Source organism: Oryctolagus cuniculus, chromosome 7, assembly GCF_051225735.1.
Source record: "Oryctolagus cuniculus isolate XC-2025 breed Fujian yellow rabbit chromosome 7, ASM5122573v1, whole genome shotgun sequence".
Classification (NCBI taxonomy): Eukaryota; Metazoa; Chordata; class Mammalia; order Lagomorpha; family Leporidae; genus Oryctolagus; species Oryctolagus cuniculus.
This window is the reverse complement of record NC_142873.1, coordinates 58,607,203-58,633,011: the sequence shown is the minus strand read 5'-3', so window position 1 is coordinate 58,633,011 and position 25,809 is coordinate 58,607,203. Positions and strand designations below refer to the sequence as shown.

The 25,809-nt window shown below is 49.3% G+C and overlaps 1 long non-coding RNA gene across 29 annotated transcripts in view; it reads right to left on the bottom strand.

Annotated features, from left to right (window-relative positions):
- The window catches only part of LOC103350097 (uncharacterized), a 163,109-nt gene that overhangs the window by 55,171 nt on the left and 82,129 nt on the right, over positions 1–25,809 (bottom strand). For 3 of the 29 annotated variants that reach the window (XR_016210754.1, XR_016210770.1, XR_016210755.1), the window contains one exon: positions 3,756–5,934. The exons of 21 other annotated variants lie outside the window; for them this stretch is intronic. This is a non-coding gene — a long non-coding RNA (uncharacterized LOC103350097). Of the gene's footprint in view, positions 1–3,755; positions 5,999–25,809 lie in introns of those variants that run through there. 5 more of the 29 variants (XR_016210776.1, XR_016210773.1, XR_016210777.1 and 2 more) reach the window with 4 other exon arrangements.

Genomic DNA, 25,809 nt, shown 5'->3' with positions numbered 1-25,809 from the left:
TGCCGGCCACAGCGCGCCGGCCACAGAGGCCATTGGAGGGTGAACCAATGGCAAAAGGAAGACCTTTCTCTCTGTCTCTCTCTCTCACTGTCCACTCTGCCTGTCCAAAAAAAAAAGAATTGGAATAGAGATTTATGGGTAGATTCAGATGACTTGGAGGGCATCAAATTTCTAAACTTCATTAACTCCTGTCTTTCTTGTCATTCAAATCAGCCCTTGCCTCCTGTTTCATGCATCTGTCCCCACCTTGCATGAACACCCTGGAATGATCTAATCTAAGGGCTAAGGGTATTATCTGGCAAAGGGAAGACAACTAGTTTTGTGCTGTAGCCTCTCTAACCCTCATTATCTCCACACCTACAACTAGAGACAGGATAGGCTGGGGGTGGGGGGTGAAATCCATATCTGAAGTCTTTATCTAATATTTAAAGAAAAAGTTATAGACAAAAGGACATAACTTCGATTATTGATATTAGCAGAGTTCTGGGAAGTAAAGAAGATTCTGAGAGTGCTAGGTCACCAGGGGAAAACACAATTTTAGATCAAGCTGAGTTGTTAATACAGGCATTTGTCATTTGATGCACTAGTTTGAGCATCTAGGGGTCATTTGAATTGTTTGTAGGGTGGGTTGATAGAAACCTGGATTCATTAGTACTCCCTACTAAAGCAGCTGAGATGCCAAATATTAAAAGAATAATTTAAAGGAAGCAAATTCAAAGACCTGGGGAGATGGAACTGTTGGAGCATTTACTCAATTCCTAACTGGGCCTCCCAAGATGACCCAAAACACACTATCAAGGCAATGGTAAATACATTAGAGAAGGGAGTGCCAACATCTTTAAGAAAAGCCAGAGTGGCTGTTCTCTGTCAGCCAAGAAAACTGTGGAAAGAAGCTTTAGTTGGAAATGAGATGCACAATATCAATTGGACTGGGAATATCACAAGATAGCACAGGCCTGGGAAGAACACTAATTGCCAGAGGCGTGCCGAGCTTGGCTACCGTATCGGGCAGCTGGCCAGCCTGATAATCAGAATGGCCTGATCCGTAGGGAACTTTGGTATGGCAGCTTGTGGGGCCCAAAAGAAAAAGATGCACACATCAATATGGTCCTTGCTTTGACAGGCCTGACAAATAAAGGCCTGACTTGTGTCATCATGATTGAGAGTTGCAGCCTCCAGAAGATCTTGTACACTTACACAACAACCATTCGCCAACACTCCTTCCAACTGAGACTTCTGGGAGAGGATTCATTCCTCCGCAAAACAGACTGTGAGGAAGGAACGACTCTTCCGTTGGACATAACCTGACCACATGTGGTTCCTAAAGCCAAGGTGGTAGCCAACTTGGAGCTAGAGAAGGAAGTAAACCAAGACACTGAGAAGGACAGAGTAAAGTCGTGCAAAGAGCCCAGGTCCTCAGTGAGATTTTTTAACTGTTGAATTAATCAGCACTTATACTTCCCAGCCTTCACGTCTTTTATTACTCGATCAACATGTTCTTTTTTTAAAAGCCAGTTGAGTCAAGATTTCCTGTTATTGAAGTTTAAAATGTCCTACTGATACCATTGAGTGACGGCTCCTCACTCAATCACCATTCCTGAGTGCATTCACAGGCTCAGTTCTCCGTGGAGAAAGGGGAAGTTGGTACCCTTGTGTAAAACTCCTTCAGTTACACAGCAACTCTACCCTGAGTCTTTCTCCCAGAAGTTCCCAAAGACCCTTACACCCATTTACCAGAGTATCTGTATACAAGGGAAAAAGAAATACCCAGAGCCCTTCTGAAGATTGTTAGACACTGGTTCTAAGATTATTGCAAGATATAAATACCCAACACATGAATGTGGTTCCAAAGCGGGTACTCATAGAAGCCTGACAATAAATGGAGTTTTACTCAAGTCTGCCTCATGGTAGCCCAGTTGGACCTCAGGCCCAATCAGTAAGTGGGGTCCAGTGGTGGAGAATGTATTTCTCTCTAAAACAAAGTACTCCTTACACCTTTCACCTTACGTCTCTTACAACGAAGGAACATGGTATAACATTTCAAGGATCTTTTGTTGGATTTTAGGGGAAATATAGACCCCATTTTGGTTACTGCTCCAGTCCATTTTCCAAGAGACCAGGAAGCCTGCCACTTTTGAGCCAAGTTCAGCATAAGAGAAGTTTCTCTAACTGGTTCAGGCTGTAGTGTAAGTGTGTCTTAACTTGGCCCTTGTGATCTCTAGACTCAGTGCTATTTAAAGTGCATTTTGGCAGATTGGGGAGCAATATGCAGTCTGAAGCAAAGTTGGAGAATCATATACTAGGCCTTTGAAGTTTTGAAAAAAAAAATAGGTACTCTTCAGCAAGTTATTGCTGTCCTTTTTAAGAAATAGCTCTTAGCTTGCTACTTGGCCCTGGCTGAGAGTGAATGAATGACCAGATAATCATACCATTTGAGCTATCCATCCTGAATGGGATATTGTCTGATCCACTCACCTATAAAATTGGCCAGGCTCAACAATGCACCATTTTCTATGGATGTAATACAAGCAGGACAATGCTCAACAAAGTCTTAATCATACAAGTAACTTTCATGAGCATATATTCCCAGGGTGCCTTAATTCTTTTTTGTTTTTGATTTATTTATTTGAAGGCAGAGTTACAGAGAGGCGGAGTCAGAGAGAGAAAGAGAGAGAGAGTGAGAGAGAGAGGTCTTCCATCCACTGGTTCACTCCCCAGATGGCCGCAATGGGTCAGAGCTGTGCCAATCCGAAGCCAGGAGCCAGGAGCTTCTTCCAGGTCTCCCACATGGGTGCAGGGGTCCAAGGACCTGAGCCATCTTCTACTGCTTTCCTAGGCCATAGCAGAGAGCTGGATCAGAAGTGGAACAGTCAGGACTCAAGCCGGTGCCCATATGGGATGCCAGTGGCTTTACCCACTGTGCCACAGCGTCAGCCTCGTGCCTTAATTTTAATGTGTTGCTTCTCCTCATTTGACTTATTTCTATGGCTGAGATACTGTCTTGCAGAATTGCATATTCTTTGGGCCATCAGGAATACTGTCTTACAGAGCCAGAAATCATGTGTACAGAAACCAAAAAGCAGAGTGGTAATGGCACTTCTCATTATTACACTAAATGATGTGTTAGTCAAGTTTGTGTGTCCAATATTTATACTCTGGGCATCATGGATTTAGACATTTTAGCATCCAGAGAAGAATGCTTCTAATAGGAAACATAAAGGTTATTTCATTGAATAAACTAAGTATTTGTGGCGCCTCTTCCCACTTGAATAAACAGACAAAAATGGATATAGGTAGGTAGATGGATAGGTAGGTAAATAAATAATAGATAGGTAATAGATCAACAGCTGGAGTAATTACTCTGCATCATGAAGGGGAAATAAGACTGCTACAATACATTGGGATCACAAAAGAGTATGGATTAAACACAAGGGGTCCCCTAGCGTAATTTATAATACTTTCATTTCCACTAGTAATAAATCGATGAGAAACCATTGCAACTCCACACAGATAAAACAACTAAGATATCAAATCCCTCAAAACAGAATGTTTATGCCACCCATCAGTTATAACAACCTGGACTGACTGAGCACTGGTTGCAAACAAAGGAAACATGGACAAGTTAATGGAGAAGGAAATCTTAAGTACCAACTGCAGAGTCACAATATCTATAGTTCAACTAGTGAAAACATGGGCAGGAGTCCCTTTGTACTACCTTCCATGTGATACAAGAATACTTCAAAAACAGTGAAAAATGGAATTAAAAGACAAATTTATTTTGCTGCCAAAAATGCTGAATTGCATACAGGCATAAGATCTTCAAAAAATTCATGAAAAATGCATGTTATTTAAAAACTCTACATAGATTTTATATATATATATATATATATATATGAACAGATGTTACTCCCCTTTCTCACACTGTTTTTAAAAAAAGATATATTTATTTGTTTGAAAGTCAGAGTTACACAGAGAGAGGAGAGGCAGAGAGAGAGAGAGAGATCTTCCATCCACTGGTTCACTCCCCAGTTGGCTGCAACGGCTGGAGCTTCACCAATCTGTAGCCAAGAGCCAGGAGCTTCTTCTGGGTCTCCCACATGGGTGCAGGGGTCCAAAGATTTGGGCCATCTTCTACTGCCTTCCCAGGCCACAGCAGAGAGCTGGATCAGAAGTTGAGCAGCTGGGACTCGAACTGGCACCCATAGGAGATGCCAGCACTACAGGCGGCAGCTTTACCTGCTATGCCACAGTGCCAGCCCCCTCTCATACTTTTTCATATAGGGTATGTTCATCATGTTTTGGTCCACAATTTATTCTACAAATTACAGAATACCAATGTAAATTCCTAACAGGGTTAGAGGAGAGATAGATATCAACCACAGATTCTAAACTTGAAGCTGGATGCTGTAGCTGAGGAGAATTTGTGGAGGAGATAAGCTGTTCTTTGTTAGGCAAGAGATAAGAGAATTCTACCAGGAAGGGCCTTTTTCTTTGCATAATTTGAATATGGGAAGAAGAGTGTACATTAACTTCAGTCTGGAAGAGGAGGGGCCGTAGAGGACGCTCATCGTTCTCTTTTTGGCTCACATCCTCCTTGCCTTAATCTATTTTCTGCTGCAGTAACATAATACTACAGACTGACTAATCCATGAACCAGAGATGCTTTGGAGTTCATGGTTCTGGAGGCTGGGAAGTCCAAATCCAGGGGCCACGTCCGTTAGGGCCTTCTTGCAGTATCCTAACATGGTGGAAAGCAGCACGTGGTGACAAACCCACTCCTGCAATCACAATATTAACCCATTCAGGAGGGAAGAGCCTTCATGACCAAGTCACCTCTCAATGGTCCCATCTCTCAGCACTGCTGTCCTGTGAATTGAGGGACACATCCAAGCCATTGCACAGGCCTGCATGGCATGTGATAATGCTATGAGCTTGAAATGACAGGTGTTTGCTTTCCCAAATTCCCTTGTGTAGCCAGGATGAGGACACAGGACCCAAGGTTGTCCAGGCAGAAGCACTTACTGTGGTAGTTTTGAATCAGGAGCTAGTCATGCCAAGAAACGTGGGTGGGCAGCCCGCAGCTCTGGCATCCCAACTGAACACCACTGAACTTCTGGCACAGCCATGGAGGGACACTGTTGGTGACCGACTAGCAACATTTCTGACTGCAGCTCTGATTGCGGTATGTCAGCCTTTCTGAAGATATAATGTCCTTTAGATAAATGACCATCAGACTTTCTCTTTCCTTGAAATCAAGAACTATGACTGATGCACGAGGTTACGGAATAACTCAATGACATTATCTTCATGAATGAATTACCTAGGCCACCACCTGTAACACTAGTGTCCCATATGAGCACCAGTTCGAGTTCCAGGTGCTCCACTTCTGCTCCAGCTCTCTGCTAATGCACCTGGGAAAGTAGTGGGAGATGGACCAAGTGCTTGCACCCCTGCCAGCCATGTGAGAGACCTGGATGGAGTTCCTGGCCCCTGGCTTCATACTGGCCCAGCCCTGACCATTGCAGCCATTTGAGGAGTGATCCAATGGTTAGAAAAACCCTCTCACACACACACTCTCTCTCTCTCTTTCTGCCCCTCCTGCCCCCATAATCTGCCTTTCAAGTCAATAAAATAAAATCTTTTTTATTTCAAAAACTACCCCAAAACTAGTGACTTAAAAACAGTAACAATTTATTGTCTCTCATTATTCTATAGGTTCACTGGATGGTTCTTCTGGTCTTTCCAGAGCTCACTGTGGCTTCATTCATCTGTGGGTTGGCTGGCCTCCCTCTCCCCATATTCTTCTATTCTCAATGGGACTAGATCAGGCCTCTTCACCGCGTGGAGGTCTCAGTGGTCCAAGAGGATGAGAGCCGAAGCTGCAGACTCCTGAGATGAAAGGCTGGAGGCCACAAGTGTCGGTTCTGCCACATTCTGTTGATCAAATCGAGTTGCAGTCAGTCCAAATTCCAGGGGAGGGAAACTAGACTCTGTTTGTCTATAGCAGGAGACAAAGTCACATTGCAAATGAGCGTGCACACAGAGATGAGAGAAGGAAGCTACCAGGGATCTTCTTTGCAAACAATCTGTTGTCTGTTGGATCCGCAGTGTTCAGAATCACAGCAGGATCCAAGTGCTGAAACACTGACGGAACTCTGACTCTCTTCATCTCAGCACTTGACCAGACAGACAGTAACCAGCAGCTCTGGATTATAGGGGCCTCACAAAGACCATGGGGCAACTCCATCAAAACCACACAGAGGGGCACGCGCTGTGGTACAGCAGTTGAACCACAGTGTGGGATACCCATATCCCATATCAGAGCACCTGCTTTATGTCCCAGCTCCTCCACTTCTGATCCAGCTTCCTGCTGATGTGTGCCTGGGAGGCAGTGAGTGATGACTCAAGTACTTGGGCCCCTGGCGCCCACATGGCAGACCCAGATGGAGCTCTGGGCTCCTGGCTTTGGCCCAGCTCAGCCCTAACTCTTGTGGACATTTAGGGAATGAACCAGCAGATGAAAGATCTCTATCTGTCTCCCTCTATCTTTCTCCTCTCTATTTCTCTACATTGCTAGTTAAAAAAAGAAAAATAGAATGAGTTTGCCCACAGCAAAAAGGGACTCTGTTAACCCAAAGAAGGAGAAAACAGTGCAAGAGAGGGGGTGGCAGAGGCAAGCCTAGAATTCTGATGTCTCCTGGGCCTGGGCTCCTTCCACTCTAGTACTCACCTGCAATTGCTTCACACAGCCAGAGACAAAGAAGGGAAGTGGGGTCCTAAAACCCTGGGGACTACCCAACTGCTTGGCATTGGAAGGGTTTCCCCCACTCACTGGGGGTAGTGTCCATTTTAAGGGAACTCAGAAGGCAAGCCCTTCACATGTGGAGCAGGGCCTGCAATGTGTTTCCCTCAGATCCTCCCCGAAGTCAGGCTTTTCCCTGTAGAGACTGGGCACTTGGAAGGCAGACACCATCACCTGCATTGCTTGTTAGCAGCACAGACTTGGCCTCGGTAAACACTGAGATTTGGGGTTGAGCATGCGCCACTTACGTTTCTCCTCTCTGAATGCATGCTTTGGGGGCAGGCAAATTTAGGTGTAATCCAACTCTGTACTTATGGGCTTGGTGACCACAGCTAAGTCATTCAGTCTTTCTAAGCCTCCAAGTACTCAGCCGTAAATTAGAGCTGACGCTTTCCACTTGACAGGGGAGTTGTGAGGATTGCATGAGATAACAAAGACACGTCTACCACAGAGCAGGACCCAGGCAGATAATAAGTCTTCCTTCCCACCTACTTCAAATACACATTCAAACCTTCTCTCTCCAGGCTCGTGCCTTCGATCCTTTGTGACATTGCCCCAATGTTTGCCCTCAGAGAGTGTCCCCTTGACACACCCTCCTGTCCCCTGGACTCCTGAGCCCTGGTCTTCATCCTACTCATGTTCTCAGTGTCAGCTCTTCCTCTCACTCAATGCCCTGTCTCCTCTATGTGGTCTCTGCTGAATCTTTCCCCGGGAACCTACTACATGGCTCCCACACAACACAGCTTGGGAGATGGAAGAAGAAGGAGGGTGGCTCCAGCTCCTCACATCTCCATGGAGGCGGCACCTTGGATGCAAGAAGAGCCCTGGGACTCTGCAGTGCAGCTGCACCCTGCACAAGGGGCCCTCCCCGTGCCGCTCAGAGTTTGGTTCTCTCCAATGCCTCACAAAATCCCTAATCGGTTAAAGGAGATCTTCTGCCTACTTCTCAAAAAGCCTACAGAGCTGACCCTTTTCCCAGCCTGTGGGTAATCTTAGCCTCCATGAAATTCTGTTCCTGATTCTTCTGGAGCCATGTTAATCAAACACAAAGTTGTCATCACGCTCTCAACCCAACCTCCTTCACAGGCGCTGAGACCCAGGAGCCCTTACCATGCACAAAAAGATTTGTTCCGTCCTACTTAGATCGCTTTAACTGCTTGTTGGTCAGAGCCCAGACACAACCCACTGCATCCCACCCTGTCCAAGGCAGAGACACCTGTCCATGCCCATCAAGCATTGCTTTATCAGGAAGGTTGGTGAAATGATCAGAACACACAACGAATACTGTTTGAGCAAGATCTCGTATGTGCCAGGCCCTCTTGTTGATGCTGGGAACACAGCAGTGAACAAAAAGAGACCAAATCCCTGCTCTCATGAAAATTACATTCTGGCGTAGTCTTACTTAAGACCAGTTTTCAACCTGCGCTAGAAATACCTGGATGTTTTAGAAACCCCAGTACCAAGGGAGCACACCAGGCTAATTAAATAAGAATTTCTAGTCCTTTTTAAAGATCTCTAAATGATTCCTATGTGAAGTTGCATGTATTTCCTTTGATCACTCTCCTTTGTCCCCTACTGGAAAAAAAAAGAAAAAATATTGTTCTGTTCTCTAAAGAGAGAAAGTCATTGTCCTTGGAATTGTGAGCTTGGCAATTCAAGAAGAAGAAGCTCTCCCTAAAAGAGAAGGGAAAGCTTGATGGGTTCTCATCCTCTTGCATCGGAGGGGCCCGTCGGCTCCCTGAGGCTGGCCAAAGGGTTGACTGTGAATAGGTCACATCAGGAACTCCAAGGGCTTGGACCACTGCTGTTACCACCCTGTCCACTGTCCAAAGAACAAGTCCCCTTGCTGACCTAAGGGGCCAGCCCCGCCCGCCCACTTCTCTCTTCTGCATTTCAGACATGATGATGGACCTTCTGCTAACAGGACACTTGTCACCAATGCCTGTGAGGGCCTCAGACCAGAACTATTACTGGTGATAAAGCTCTAAGGAGCACTTCCTTGGAGTCACATGAGTCCTTCTCCTCAGCTGAGCCTGGGTCTAACTCTGAGATCCAGGAGCTCTCTATCCAAGAGAAAATGGAAGAGAAGGATGAACAAGGGTTGTTCCTTCTCCCTGGAGATGGCTCGAAACCAGCTCTGCCCTTTAGAGAGAGTGAGAGCACAGGGGAAGCTGGCTCTGGGGTCCCAGGACACTCGGTCCTCCCACAGAAAGTAGAGGTGAGAGAAGCAACATAAGCAATGGCTCACTGCTCTTCAAGAGCTCTTGGGTCTCAGTACCAGTTCTGACACCAACTGGCTAATTTAGTTGCTGGGGCAAGTCTCATCCCCTCTCTGGTGCCTTCCTTTCTTCTCTGTGAAATGTAGAGGATAGACCAAAAGCTATGGGAGACACCTTCTAAATTTGATTGTGAGTCTAGGGGTCTCAGATGCTGAGAGCGATTGCCCACTCACCTGGCCCAGAGAACCCAGGACGATGACAAAGAAGCCAGAGGATGGATTGGGCAGAGATGCGTATCCAGGGTCAGACTCCTCCCCCTCTTCAGGCCTGGGGTATGAAACCATTTGCCAGGTGAGCAAGTGGAGAGGGAGCAGATTCATCTGTTCCTTTCCTGCGTCTGCAAAGACACAGCAGAGCAATGCCCTTGACCCCTGGGAATTCTGCTCTGGGCCTGGAGGTGGAAGTGAATCAGCAAAGGATCTCACAGGCTCCAGGGCTGAGCTTGGTTCCAAGTTTGAAGCTGTGGGAACTGTAGCTTGAATTCGGAGTGGCCTTGGTCTCAGGGGGCTTATGGCTCCTCCTGGCTTCCTGCAGAAATTATTCACTTGGATAAACCCAAATTAGACTCAGGCAAGTAGCACATTTCTCTTTACCATCCCCCAGAGACATCCTCAGAGTTTCTCCATTACCCCATCCTGCACAGGTGCCTTCCTCCCCTCTCTAGCCATCCCCAGCCCACCTACATCACGGCCCTGAGTGTGTCAGAGACATCAGAGGGTACACTGAAGTCCCGAAGCACACAACCGGTTGGGTGAGACCCATTCATAGGGATGGCACCTGGATATCAAAGAAACCCACAGGCCTTTGCAATAAATGCCAGGTTGCTCCTAGACCAACAAGATTCAGCAGAGACACTAGGAAGCCTCCTCTGACTTGTTACCTCCTTGCTGTGCTTGGCCCTGGTTAAAGGCACCCCCCTTCCTAGTTGCACTCTTAAACAATCAAGCACAGTGAAAAGGAGGCTAGCGTAGGACTCACGTAGATTTCTCATTGGCCATATCCACCCACCCTCCTATTTCCTGCCCAGGTCTGATTGGTCCAAGATTCAAAACACGTGGCCCAATCTGGGCCAATCAGGTAGATCCTTTATCCTAGGAAGTTGAAGATGGCCACACTGACATATAAGATCAGACAGTCCAAGCTCAAGGTGCTCACTGTCCCTTAGCCAAGATCCAGGAGGACCTCCTTGTGGTGACCCTGGAGCTGCCCTGGCTGCTTAGGCTTCCCTTTGATTCTTTGAACAACTGTGATGTCCTTCATTTTAAGCTGGTTGGAGTCAACGTGATCATTCGCCTCTGAAGAAGATTGTTACGACTCCTGCATATCCCATCTGGTACTTATACATCTCTGCAATCACCTTTTCTTCTTCTTCTTTTTTTTTTTTTTTTTTTTTTTTTTTTTTTTTTTTTGACAGGCAGAGTGGACAGTGAGAGAGAGACAGAGAGAAAGGTCTTCCTTTGCCGTTGGGTCACCCTCCAATGGCTACCGGGCCAGCGCGCTGCGGCCGGCACACCGTGCTGATCCGAAGGCAGGAGCCAGGTGCTTCTCCTGGTCTCCCATGGGGTGCAGGGCCCAAGGACTCGGGCCATCCTCCACTGCACTCCCTGGCCACAGCAGAGAGCTGGCCTGGAAGAGGGGCAACCGGGACAGAATCCGGCGCCCCGACCGGGACTAGAACCCAGTGTGCCGGCACCGTAAGGCGGAGGATTAGCCTAGTGAGCTGTGGCGCTGGCCACCTTTTCTTCTTTGTCCAACTCTTCCCCGAGACCGGAAGCACCTCGGTGTCCTGACTGTGGTTTGATCTCGCCTCAACCTTGTCCCACCCAGCTGACTCTGGCTCTTCTCTCAGGTGAGACACCAGACACCTTTCCTGACCACCACCTCCTGCAGCCCTTGTCCAGGTTAAGCACTCCTGGAACGTGATCCCCCTGCACCAAGCACGGCCCCTACTTCCTCTAGGGATACTTCCTCTATGGCGATGTGTTCGGTACCAGTTACAACAAGTGTAACTCCTTAAGGCAGGAGCTGTAGCCTGTTTGATGTCCCAACTCCAGCACATAGTTCAGTGCCTAGAAAACAATAAGTACTCAGTAAAAACTCGTTGGACAGATAAATGAAGATATACACTAATTCTCTCTCTTCCTTCTCACAGTAAAGTAATAGAAAATAATTACCTGGTCCAAATGATTATTCATCTCAGAATACAATCAGGCAGTTGGCAAATTAGTACTAATTGATGTGCCAAAAACCATATTAGGCATCATGCGAGTAGCACAAAGATGCAAATATAGGCAAGTGGGGGAGGGGAAGACTCTCATGAGAAACGTGAGCTGTGACAGGGAACTCTAAGTTGCATTTTGCCTGGTCTGAAGCAATGTACGCTTCCATTTTCTGCACCTTGAAACGGGAGATGTAACCGCTACAATTCGTGATTTACTAGGTGGGCAACAGGCTACCGAATCAATGGACAGAAACTTCCAGAATAGTGCTAGATACAAACGAGGTAGAAACCTTCAGGCAAAATTCCACATTGAGGCTGGCAAATGCTTTGAGCCCCTAATCACTTCATCCCTGGCTCCTGCCAGCTCACAGGAGCCGCTGCTGCACAGGATCACGGGCTGAGGGGCCCCAGGGCGGGAGGACAGCAGAAGGGTCTCTAAGCCTCTTTTTCCAAAAGAGCCTGTTGCCCCCCTCCCCATGCTCCTCTGGCAGGTGCTGAATGGAGGGAGAGACCTCTCCCCCCTGTCCCCAGGCTAGCAATTACAGAACTCAAATTGTCTCCTGCAAGAGGCATTGTCGCCTGGGTGTCATTTCAGCATAAAATAAATTGCAGTGCCCATCAGACTGCTGGAGGCCAGCACTCACTGGCAGCTCCCTCCAGCTCCCAGAAAGAGCCCAGTCAGATGTGAAGACAAGTCAGCCAGCTGCAGCCAGCCTGGGTGTAACCCTCCAGCCCAGGGAGCGGGATTCTGTCATGCAAAGACCCAGTGCATGCCTGAAAGGGCACAGCCTCAGCCTGGCACCGGTGACAGCTCTGCCAGGCTGTAGTCCTATTTGTCAAGTCCCAGCAGAGAGCAGGATAAACATTCGGAGAGACTCAGGGTAACCAGGCTGTAAATGTGGAGACTGGTTTTAGATGTGTGTGTGAGAGAGTGAAACCCTGTGTTGCCCAGTTCCAGTCCTATCTCCTCCTGCCTGGACTGTTTCCGACAAGCTCTCGGGGGTCTCCCGAGCCCCCTGCTCTCCCTCCCCATCAGCCCTCTCCCACGCCACAAGACTCCTGTTGCTGGATCACAGATCTGATCGAGTCAGAGCGTGGGAACGCAAACGCCCTCGTCAAACCCTGTCGGACTTTGCTCTGGCACCTGTACTCACGCCAAACTGTGCTGTAACATGCACCCTGTTTCGAATGCTTACCCCTGCCAGGGTTCTGAGACTCAGATCAAACGTCCCCTTCTTTGTGACACTCGCCCCTCCGCCCTCACCCTGCCACCCTAGAAGCTGGAAGATACTTCCGTTTCTGGAAAATAAAAAACAATCGGCACTTATTAATTGCCTGCTACATGCCTTACACATTATGTGTGTTGTATCAATACCATTCTTATTCCCATTTTACAGATGGGAAAGCTGAGTTTTAGGTGATTTGCCCACGTTCAAAGAACTCCTAAATTGCAGTCAGAACCTGGATCCAGAAGAACTGGCTCCAAAAGTGAGGCCTTTTACTACCATGCAACACTCTCTCTTAAGCTCTAAGGGGTGGGTGAATAGGGGGAACTGATTTCTTCCGTAATTTTCATCACCATTTCAAATGAATTTATAATCTAATCAGGGGCAGATTAATTCTGATGCCAATATGGCTTTAACCATGAAGGCTCTCACTTCCAAGATCCCTTCTAAGGTTCTGCAATATGCCCTGGCAATGTGCCCACATGATTTTATGGGATTTGTGGTTTTTAATTGTGTATTCACATGTAACACTGGTACATTTTATTGGCTACATTGCAATATTCCAACACACGTAAGACAAATGTTGATTACAAGTAAATTGATCAAATCAGGTAATTAGCATTTCCACCGCCTTATCTTTCCTTTGTGCTTGGAGGCTGCCAGCCCATCTCTTCTGGGTCTTGAAGCAGTGTAGAACACATTATCAGGAGCTGTCATTGCTCCCCGGTGCTGTGGAGCCTAGAACTGGCTACTGCGTCTGTGCAATCAATCTCCTCTCCCCCATCCTCCCCAGCCTCCAGTCACTGCTGTCTTAAGTTTACATGCATTTTTTTTTTTAACTTCTACATGTGGAAGAGAACATGTGGCATTTACAATCTTCTGTTTTGGTAAAAATTTCTAAAGTGACATATTTTAACCAAAGCCGGTTCCAGTGGGTATTTCTGTCCATCACTCTTCCCTTTATGTCAGAGGTACTAGAACAGCCATGGGAATGTAGGGATCTTGCTAAAAGGGAACTTTGATTGGATGAGTTATACTTATGTAGTGCACAGTTTGGGGTATCGTTAAGTCATTGCTAGCCATCCCCAGAGAGAAATTATTCTGAGGATACACCTGCCACCTGTGTCCATTTTCACCTGGCACCAGGACATGGGCGGTGCAGAGCCAGAGACAGCACTATGCTGTGGTCATGCCCACGGCCCCTCATGCTGGAATCTGCCAGAATTTCCAAGTTGCAGGACACAAACCTTTACCGTTAGCACAAAAACAAGTACATCTGTGCGAGGAGGCTCATCTTTTATGAATCCTATCAATAATCCAAAACAAATTTTGATCAACTGTTCTAGAAGAAAACTTGAATTGTCTTTCTTTTCTCTGCTTAGGAAATGATAAGCCAAAATCCTTGTCATGTGAAGATGCAGTAAAGAAAGAGTATCCAACCAAACATGTACACAGAGGTGTACAGGTGCTCCAATCAGCTAATTTTTTTTTTTTTTTTTTTACAGGCAGAGTGGACCGTGAGAGAGAGAGAGAGACAGAGAGAAAGGTCTTCCTTTGCCGTTGGTTCACCCTCCAGTGGCCGTCGCAGCTGGTGCACTGTGGCCGGCGCACCGCGCTGATCCAATGGCAGGAGCCAGGTGCTTCTCCTGGTCTCCCATGGGGTGCAGGGCCCAAGCACTTGGGCCATCCTCCACTGCACTCCCTGGCCACAGCAGAGAGCTGGCCTGGAAGGGGGGCAACCGGGACAGAATCCGGCGCCCCGACCGGGACTAGAACCCGGTGTGCCAGCGCCACAAGGCGGAGGATTAGCCTAGTGAGCAGCGGCGCCGGCGCTAATTAAGTTTTGAATTCTATTATTTTTTGGATTTTGTGATGTTTGTGGTATTGTTAGATTTTACAATATATACTTTGCTTCATTTTTTAAAAAAGATTTGTTTATTTGAAAGGCAGAGTCACAGAGAGGCAAAGGCAGAGAAAGTCCTCCATCTGTTGGTTCACTTCCCAAACAGCTACAATGGCCAGAGCTGGGCTGATCCAAAGCCAGGAGCCAGGAGCCTCTTCCAGGTCTCCCATGCGGGAGCAGAGGCCCAAGCACGCAGGCCACCTCTGCCACCTTCCCAGGCCATCGCAGAGAGCTGGATCGGAAGTAGAGCAGCCAATACTCAAGCCAGCACCCATACAGGATGCCAGCATTGCAGGCAGTGGCTTCACCGGCTACACCACAGCGTGATCCATTTTCTTATCTGAAATATTCAATTTAATACCTAATTTTGCTTTCTTTTTCTTTAGTCACTTCTATCCCAATTAAGCTTCCTTTCCCCCGTCCCCCAAAAAAATCTGGATTTGCCTCTGAATCTCTATTAAACATACACATGTACAGAGTGACATTCACAGACACACACATAGAGATACACACACACACACACACACACACAGAGTCCTGCTAGGCTATGGTCTTCTGGCGGAGCTAGGGGCCTATGATGCTGCTGTGTGTAAGAGCCGTGGGGCCACAGCTGCAGGTTCACATTGGCCCTCGCCATTGCCACCATCATTGTCCACTTCTATTATACTTCTGCCTGTTCCTGTTTGATCTATTTCCAGTGACCTCCTCAATACCTTCCGTGGAGTAGACATTCAACAAATGTCTAACTGGGAGCGCTTCAGAGTCAGGAGAGAGTAGATAAGGTGGAGGGGTGAGGAGGAAGCCTTACAAACCCGGTCTGCAGGCAGCTGATAGAGAATGGGTCTTCAATGCTGATCTTGTGCATATTTATTGCACACCTAAACGGTTTCCTTCTCTGGGCTGGTGTTGTGGCATACCAGGTTTAGCCGCTGCCTGCAACTCCAGCATCCCATAGGGGCCAGTTCATGTCCTGGCTGCTCCACTTCTGATCTAGCACTCTGTTCATGACCTGGGAAACTGTGGGAGATGGCCCAAGCGTTTGGGTCCCTGCACTCGTGTGGGAGACCCAGATGAAGCTCCTGGCTCAGGTTGAATGTTGTGGCCATCTGAGGAGTGAACAGCCAATGGAAGGTGTTTCTCTCTCTCTCTCCCCTATCTTCATGCTGACATGACTTTGGAAACAGCAGGAATGAGAACACGGGAGACAATCACAGCCCAGCCTTCCCAAGCCAGGCAGAGAATGCAAGGAACGGAGCAGCTCCCCACCCCGGGCTGCAAGGAAAACCATGGTGACCCACCTGGCCACGAAGGGGGCTCTGCGGCTGCTGCAAGCACCTGCAGGCTTCCAAGCAGCTTGAGACGGGAAAGGGGGAAGTGAACAACAGAAGAACATGAACTTCAAAGCTTTGGTTTACGCCAGATGCCAAAGCTGCACAAAGTAGCCTGCAAGATAGGCTGCCCCAGGAGGCCACGGTGCACCCACCCTTGGGAAGCCAGGGGCCGGCCTGGTTATTCCACAATAGCCAGAGTTGAGCTGTGGCTCAACAGCCCCGCTGAGTGCCAGGAAAAGGAGCCATCAGAATAGGAAAACAACCATCCGCACTGCCCTGGGGCCTTGGGAGGCCAGCGCCAAAGGACAGGGAGAAGAGTCAAACGGGGATGGACAGAGAGGGAGCTGGGCAGACCAGGGCTGGAGGGAGGCAGGAGGCGTCTGTCTCATGGGGGGAGAGGGGAGTCGGGCTGCACAGAGCAAGGATTCCAGAGCAGACCCAGCAAGGCTGCACCAACCGGGCCGCCACCCCAGGCGCCCTGGAGATGTGGGGAGCTAGAGTGTGTTTGCCAGGATGCGCGCCGGGAAGCGGACCCTGGGGGTGGCTGTGCCTCACTGAGCCTCAGTGGTATGGGATGGCGGTTGGAGAGGCTGAGAGATAAAAATGGAAGAGCTCAGAGATAAGGGAGGCAAAAGCAAGGGATGTGCTAGTTACAGGCGCTTGCTAAGGGCCGTGCAACTAAGGTGGGCCGTGCAACTCTGGCGTCAGTACAGAATGGCTGGGACAGCAGAGGAGAGGCAAGACCCGCCACCAGCAGTCCCTGCTCCACCCTTCTCCGCAAATCTCTTGCCTGGCCTGTAGATAATGACACCATCATCACCAGCCGTGATCCTGCCAGGGTGCCCCAGCCCAGATCTGCCCCAGCTTGTAGCAAGCAGTGCCCCTCCAGCCCCAGCACAGGGAGAACTCTCCTTCCATCCATTTTGCCCCAATTCTGACTCCAAGGCCGGGAACAGCAAAGGCCATGGTGGGACCTGGACATCTTTTCGAAAAGCTGGAGACATCTTTTCTTCTGCCTTCCCCACACTTGGCCAGGGAGAGCAGCAGCCCAGGGCTGTGGCTCCGTCCCCTGCAAAGCTTGCAGCTGTCTCAACAGCATCCCTCCCGTGTCGCTGAGCTTTGTTTCACATCCGTCATCCAGAGATGGCAGGGACGCCCCTCTCAGACAAGGAGTGCATCTCACGTGCTCTGCACACAGGGCAGTCCTCCATGCTGCAACTGACAGCATGCTCATCTCTCACTCCCAGAGTGCAAACAACCTACCAGGCACCGAGGAACCTCCCCGGCTCAGAAACTGCATTCAGTAGGCAGGCACCAGAGGGTCAGGTGAGGCAAAGTGAGGTAAGATGCTCTTACGCATGCCTCCTGCCTCTGGATAGGAGAGTGCAGAGACTATTCCAGAAAGGGCGAGAGACAACCTTTTATTTCCCTCGCTGCTCATTCTGGAGCATGGTTGGACTCAGTGCATTCTTTCTTTAGCTTGTCTCTACTCCCCACTTCCTGCCCCCCCCCACACACACACGCACACACCTGTATGCACCACAGCTCACTTTTAGTCCACTTTTTTAAAAAAGATTTATTTTATTTATTTAAAAGGCAGAGCTGCAGAGAAAGAAAGAGATTTTCCATCCGCTGATTCAGTCCCCAGACGGCCGCCAATAGCCAGGGTTGGGTGAGTTAAAGCAAGAGCCAGAAGCCCTGTGTCAGCCTCCCAGGAGGGTGGCAGAGGCCCAAATACTTGGGCCATCTTCTGCTGCCTTCCCAAGTGCATTAGCAGAGTTGGATCGGGGCAGAGCAACCAAGACTCCAGGGACCCCTGAGCCAGCATGGTGGGCTCATCTCATGGAGCACTGCATCTGCCTCATGCCCCTGCAAGCTGCTCCCTTCAGAGGGGCCAGAGGGCCTTCCTCTCCCATCTCTGAGAATGGAAGCCCATCTGGCCCACGCTGGAAGCAGCAGAAGCAGGAAATCCCAGGAGAGAGCTGGAGTGCATACAGTGCAGGGGCTTGTGGGGCGATACCGAGCTTCCTGCTTGGTAAGCCCATCCCCCGTGCCTCCCTGCAGCTCTGAGGGACAGCAGGGCAGCTGCTGTCTTCTTCCGCTCTATAAAGAAGCTGCCGTGGAGTTGGTTAAGAGGTGTGCGCAAGGTCTCACAGACAGCTCAGAGCAGGTCCGCATCCCACCTCCCCACACACACGGGAGGGTGACACCAGCCCCGCAGGCAGACAGACCCAGGTCCCTTGTGCTCCAGGCCCTAGGTGGGCTCTGACCTCTGCTGGCTTATCTGCAGGATCAATGGCAGTAACAAGTCGGGCAGTTGAGGCATCTTCCACTGCTTTCCAAGGCCATAGCAAAGAGCTGGATCGGAAGTGGAGCAGCCGGGACTCAAACTGGCACCCATATGGGATGCTGGCACTGCAGGTGATGGTTTTACCCACTATGCCACAGAGCCAGCCCCTCATTTTTAATTCTTAAGATCACTCAGAATTATTAGCCCCATTTTGTGGGTGAGATGACTGAGGCACAAAGAACTCAGGAACTTATCCAAAACTGCAGCCAACAATGACAGAGCTGGAGCTGAGCTCCAAAGCCAGAGCTCTCCTTTCTTTTTTTTAGGATCTATTTTATTTATTTGGAAAGCAGAGTTGCAGAAAGAGAGAGAGAGAGAGAGAGAGAGAGAGGTCTTCCACCCTCTGGTTTACTCGTCTAGTGCCCACATGGCCAGGTGTGGGTCAGACCAACACACACCTTCTAGCTCCTTCTAGGTCTCTGTTGTGGGTGCAGAAGCCCAAGCACTTGTGCCATCTTCCACTGCTTCCCCAGGCACATTAGCAGGGAGCTGGATCGGAAGTGAAGCAGCCAGGACTCCAACTGGTGTCCGTGTGGGATACCGGCCCTGCAGGAGACAGCTTGACCCACTACATTGCAGCACTGGCCTCCCAGAGCCCTCCTCTTGGGCAACCTCCAACTAGTGCTGTGCTTGTTGCCCCAGGGTTGGAGGCAAAGGCCCTAGCTCTTCCTCGCACCTGCAGTGCTCTGTCCTGTGAGATCCAGGAACCAAGCAAGCTGGGAGGCACCCGACCAAATTTAAAGGGCCAGATTTAATCATTTATGCTAATGCAAGGATTCTATTTGCCAAAGAGGTTCCAGGTCGAGTTGCCTTTGAAAAGCTAGACTGCGGAAGCCGACTCGTACACAAAGGGGTATTAGCCCCTGCACGAAACCAGGCAAGCACTGAGAATATTGAGAAAATGCACTTTGTGCACAAACTATTCAATTAGAAGATCAGTCAGGGGGATTAGGAGCTCACGGAGGACGAGGAGTCCCCTCCCTGGCCACCAGGAGAGGAGAGGTTGGAGTGGTGCAGCTCGTTCTGGAGCAACACGAGGTTAGGGCAGAGGAGACCTAAGGTCGGGAGTGCCCATCGCTCAGCACAGAACCCTGCCCCTTGCAGATGCCCAAGAAGAACAGCTGAATAACTGAATGAGCCCATCGATGAAACGATTCCTCCTAAGGATTTGGAATGTTTCCCAGTGCCTCACGCTCTCAGGAGACTTAGGGTAAAGTCCAGCAGTTGAGAGACTTGGGAAAGAACTTTCTGATGGTGTCAAATAAGGAACGAGGAGGGGAGAGGAGGGAGGCTGTGCCAACATCAGGAAAAGGATTCCTATCCATCAGGTCAGGGCCAGAGGCAGGGGCGTGGTTACAATGACATCTGCCGTCCGAAACCTCTAACAATGAGGGAAAAGACCAGTCCACGTGGAATACACCATGTGGCACTTTATTTTAAACACATGTTTCCAGATTTTGAAGGATGGGGAAAATCAGGATGACCCACCCTCCTGGTTCACTTTTTCTTTCACCCAGCCCAGCCCCAAATCTAGGAGCTTCCCATCACAGCCAAGTTACACAGGCCCCGGCCTAGGCTGTGTCCACACCGGTTCCGTCATGAACAGGTCCCAGGAGGTGGCTGCTTTCCAGCTCTGAGAGAGTCCTTCTCTCCTAAGAGCTGATGGTCACTTTAGGAAGCAATCTTAATAGCTACAATTTAGAGGGTGCTTACTCAGTGCCGGGAGCTAAGCTAAGGGTTCACATGGAGCACCCATTTTACCCTCAGAAAACCCAGTGGGGTTGGCATATAATTAGCCCTGTTTTACTTAAGAAAGCCCTGAAGCTGAAAGAGATTAAGAATTTGACCCAGGTTGCGCAGTTAATAAATGAAGCCTACATCATTTGAGACCCAAGCCACTGAAGAGATTATGACATTCCCTCCGAATACAATGCAAAAGAGAAAGATAAAACTAGACATAAGACACAAAGAAATTCACAAGGTTCTTATTTCTATAATTGTTTTAAACATAATTTTTATATTTTAAACAAAGTATTGTTTATGAGTGATCTTCCAGAATGCAAACCCAGTTCTGTTCCCTTGAGGCCCAAGTTCCATTATTAAGTAGACTTTGCTTTCACCCAGCATCCAGATCTTCCAAGAGGCCCAAACACTGGTTTCTTCCCATAGAGGTCACAAAGAAGAGATGGCAGGGGGAGATGGGGGGGCGGGCAGTGAAGGGACGTGTGATGAGGTTGCTTGAGTTCCAATCTCAGGGAAGAGATTACAGGGAATCTGCTGGTTTGCCAACCACTCAGACCCCTTATCTGAGCCAGAGTAATCACCTGTAGCAGGGCAAACCCACCCATCGTCTCAGCCAGTGTGGGAAGAAGCTGCTCTCTGCCCAAGGAGCTGAAGAGGTCTGCCTTTATAATCAGCTTCCGTGGAGCTGTGCTGGGGGCCCAAAGACCTGGACCTCAAGGATCCTGTCAGCGGGAGAGTCAAGGGCAGCCCTCCTCACATCGGACAAGCTGAGTGCAGCATTGATTTTTTTTTAAGATTTATTTTTTATTTATTTGAAAGACAGTGTTACAGACCGAGGTAAAGACAGACACACACACACACGCACAGAGAGGTCTTCCATCCAATGGTTCACTCTCCAAGTGGTTACAATGACCGGAGTTGTGCAGATCCAAAGCCAGGATCCAGGATCTTCCTCTGGGTCTCCCACATGGGTGCAGGGGTCCCAGGACTTGGGCCAACTTCCACTGCTTCCCCAGGCCATAGCAGAGAGCTGGATTGGAAGTAAAGCAGCTAGAACTTGAACCAGCGCCCGTATGAGATACCAGCACTGCAGGCCAGGGCTTTAACCCGCTGCACCACAGCACTGGCCCCTCAGTATTGATTTGAGGGACCAGACTTTATGGAGTGACCCCCAGCTGGGATGCACAAGTCCACGGTGATTGGAAGACAGAGTTTGGGTTGATTGGCGCAGGTGTCTCAAATCTGCCAGACTCCATTCTTTCTATGGTATTTGGTGTAGTAGGGACTTGGGACTTTCTATTAAGGCTGCCCTCTTCCCCCACAACCACCTTTGAGAATCCCTTGTCACCACTCCCATGCCCGTGTTTGTGGAGTAGGATCCTGCACCCCATCCACAGCTGATGGACCAACATGGGTGCTTAAACTCAGCTGTGCCAGTCGCATGTCTCTTTCTGTAAATATGGACTTGAAGAACTAGAACATGGCTTGGTGCCTTGGGAGTTTAGAAAGACGATCAATGCCAGGGTAGCGGTCACTTATCCTGCTGTTGGGGATCAGAAACCGACACCAGAAAGTATGACGTGTTGGCCCACTGGGTGCTCTGAACTAAAGGACATTGGAGGGCCCCAGGGGCAGCTTGGGAGACAAGTCTCTCTCCAACCTTACCCTGCACACCTGTCTCCCACCCCCTTTCCTCCCCTGAAGCAAGTCGTGGAGAGCAGAATGCGTCTTCCCAGGGCAGTCATATAAACCAGATCCCCTCTCTTCCTAAGCAAGCCAGGAACCCCAGAAAGCTCACTCTCACTTCTCCCTTCTGCCTCGAAGACCCTCACTCCAGAGGGGCCCAGCCCCATCCCTGGAGGAAGCCCTGCTGTGCAGAGGAGCCAGGAGGAATTGCACAGAGGACCCTGCTGGATTTCCCTCCTTAATCTATCACCATGCACCATGACATCAGACCCTTCTGTCCAACCACATTGCCGTTCTTCATCAACTCAAGCATGAAAACACTTTCCCCTGGGTCTTTGGGTCATCTTTTCTGAGTCCACATGTCATGTAAAACTCTGACTAAATAAATGTGTTACACTTTTCTCTTGCTTACCTGTCTCTTGTTAAAGGAATGTCAGCCATGACCCTTATTATGGGTGAGGAAAGTATCGCACCTGTCTGCCCCACGCTGCCTTGCACACTGAGAACAGAGACCATCTGCCAAGAAAGGGAAGAGCGAAGCAGGTGCACAGAGAAGCAGAGACGAGGCCACCTGCCCCTGACAACTCTAGTTCCTGGCTCCCGGCCGTGATGAAGGCCCCCTTTACATCCTGCCCTTGGATCCTGGCTCATCTCCATAGTGTTTTCTTCTTCCTTATGCTCCTCTGAGTCAGTTTCCATTGTTTGCAATCAAAAAAAGGGAGCTTTGAAAAGCAATTAACATTATCATTCAGAGTAATAGTCTACTAATGGTTATTGAATACCTATTTTGTGCCAGGCACTGTTCCAGAAACATTGCCAGGATTTATCTCACTTATCCTCTTCATCAGCAACATCATGAACATTAGCATCAAAAAGTGTTTATGAAGAGCGCGCTTTTGTGTAACACTCAGCCAGACTGCAGCGTTGCTACACCAGCCAGGTCCAATCCCCTGACAGTTTTCTAGACAGGCCTGATGACGGGAAGACAAACGTTCAGGGCATTAAATTAAGACACAAAGGTGAGATATTTGCCTCATTATCAGGTTAGAAGGAGGGAAGAGTCAGGGGCTGGACCAACAGATGAGGAACCTGCCGAGGGGATTCTGGGCTGGAGTGAGGAGTTGAATCTCAGGTGAGGGGAAGCTTCAGGCTTGCTTGACTTGAGAAATGGACTGAAGACAAAGATGCACCACAACCGAGCCTGAAGGTCTGAGTCACAGATCAGGACTGGTTTCAAGATCAGCTGGTCTCTGCTCAGTCTCTGGATTTGCGGGCAGAGGAGAACTGGAGGATACTGAATCAGCAGGTGGCGGGGTGGAAGGGCTGAGAGAAGAACCAAAACAAAGATTCCATGTTGCAATTGATCCACACAACAGGTCTCAGTGAGCACCCAGGAAGCAAGAAAGATCCGGCTGCTTAGAGAGAGAGGCTGAGAAAGACAAACACTCAGAGGAGGAAAGCGCGAGGGGGAGTGGAAATGGAGACAGGGAAAGGGGGCCACACACATCTAAGGGCAGAGGAAGAGTGAGGCCAGGACGAAGGTGCAGGGCAGCACCAGAGGCAGGGAAGGCCAAGGAATAAAAGAACATAAGAAAGGGGTCAAGAAAAACAAATCAGAAAGTGATGATGAGGCAATGACAGAGCAGAGAGACCGGGGCCCAGAGATGGATAGGGCGGAGATAACACAGGGCAGAAAGACACAGAGTAGAGGGAGAATCAGAGGCCAATAGAACAGGAAAAAGGAGAGCTTTGCTGGCAAGCCTCACCATTGCTCTTGGAGATGTGTCCATGCTCTTAGTGTTTCTGGCTGTAAACCCTCAGATTTTATTCCTCTCCTCCACTCTGTATATGGGCACTGAGTCTTGTCATTCTTCCAAATATCTTGACATTCTCTACCCTCTGTGTCCTTATGTCACTCCGGATGACTGACATTGAGCTTGTGCCCGCATCTGAACTCTGAATGATCTTTATTCTAGCCCCACTAATTGTCATCTCTCTCACTCACTTGCTGATTCACAAATCGACCACCTCATTCATGAGACAACCTCTGATCCCGCCCCCCTCCCCCTCCCCCCAGCCACCGCTACCGCTCTGCGAGTTAATGCTCCTATACCCAGGAGAAAACACTCTCTGTCATTAAGCAGATCTCAAGAACTCTTCCCAGTCTTCCACTTGGTGCTAGGGATTCAACGCAGATCATGACCGATACGGCCCCTGCCCTGGTAGAGCTTGCAGACCCATAGCAGAAGCAGGTCTTAGACAACTGGGACTGTGACAGGTGCCACACAGAAGTGGAGGGTGCCATGAAGAGGGTTGGGAGAGGGCCTGAGCTGCTCGGAGGATCGGGGCAGTGAGTCTCAGCTGAGCTCCACAGGGATGGGTGAGCTGCTGATTGGAGAGGTTATCAGATCTGCCCGGGGAACTAGAACTGGGCTCAGAGCTGCCATCTTCCGACTCTCAGTGCATGCTCTGTGACCGGGGGTAGGTCATTTGCCAGGCCTGAGATATATGTGGGTAGGCACACTGCCCTGCTGCGGACTTCAGTGCTCTCCCCACGCCATCACACCAACCCACACTCCTCTGCCTGTGTCCCAGGGGCCCCCGCATCCAGCCATGCCTCCCTCATTCACCTTCTTCTCACTGCTCTGCAGCACATCCGTGTACCTGGTTGGTCTGGCTCCCCATGTCCAGGACAGTTCATGCTTTTATTCACTCATCCAGCAAGCAGGCCCCCTACCCGTGCTGTTTCTCCTACCTGACATCCCATTCCTTTACTTGTCATGAATCTAAACCTTACTAACCTCGAGTCTTATCTCTTATTAAGTCCTTGACACATTAGAATGAAAGGGGCAAGCAACCCCAAGTCAGAATGTGGGTGTCCAAGTCAATTCATTGCTTAAATTTTCTCAACCTGGCACCATGTTCAAATGGTGAAATAATAACTACCCACAACAGAAATATTGGCATAAGAATCAAAACAGCAAACGAAGTTAAGTTTTTATATGAAACTTAAATACCCTAATTTTTTGGGGAGAGGGAAACATAGCTCCCATTCACTTATTCATTCCCCAAATATCTACAACAGTGGAGGCCAAGCTGGGGTCTACACCAGAAGCTAACAACCCAATCCAGGTCTCTCACATGGGTGGCAGAAACCCAACTATTTGAGCCATCACCACTGCCTCTCAGGAACTGCATTAGCAGGGACCTGGAGTTAGGAGCCAGAGTTGGCTACCAAACCCAGGGACTCCCACATATGGACACAAGCATATTAACAGGTATCTCGTCACTAGGCCAAATTCCCAGCTCCTTTTTTCCCTCAAATGTCAGGAACAAGAGATCAATATTCTCCCAGCTCAGCTGAGCTCTCTCTGCTGCAGCTCCTGTGCCCGGACCTTCAACACCAAGCACTCACGTTTTCTCCACTTGAATCATGGTGGTAATTTCCTCTCCTCAACTAGGTGACAAACACTTTGAGGGACAGAGGCAGGTCTTACTCTTCGGCATCCCCCCAGAGTGCCTAGGGAAGTGCGAAGCACTTCATAAATATTATCCAGGTTTGCTGATCCACTTCTCCGAAACAGAAGCAGACTGTCCAGGGAGTATGGGAAAGGAGGCAGGCAGGAGAACTCACTTTGGCCCCTGGCCAGCAACTATCCACACCTGACACTTTCCAGGCTGTCAAGTGGGCAGCCCAGTTCCTCAAGTGGACAATCCAGGGCTCCAGAGATGCTAGGGCGCACAACGCCACCACACCTTGGAAATAAGAGCCGTCAGCCATCAGATTGTTTTTTCTAGCAATTGCTGGAGTTCCTGTTCCCTTGGCCAGTCTCTCTGAAGCCTTCTGATAGCCCTGGGATTCATCGAGCCATGACAAACGACTGCACTGCTCCTCTCCTCCCCCTCTCGCCCCCAGTGCCTTGTTCTGGTGTCTCCCTCTCGGAAGCAGCTCGAAGGTCTTTCCTTGATTGTGACCCTAGCAGGTTCTGCCATTTGAAGTCCCCAGAAGCTGGTATTGTGCCAAGCAGCCTGACTGTGACCAGGAGGGAAAGAGAGGCAGGGTGGGGATAGGGGAGAGAGATGAGGGAAGAACTGTGTCACAGTGTGGCCCTGCCTTCCCTAGGTCACGTTCTAGATGCCACGGAGCAAAAGCAAGAAGAAGGAATGTGAACAGTAAAAGCTGATGGGAGGCCGGTGCCACGGCTCACTAGGCTAATCCTCTGCCTGCGGCACTGGCACTCCAGGTCCTAGTCCCGTTTGGGGCGCCG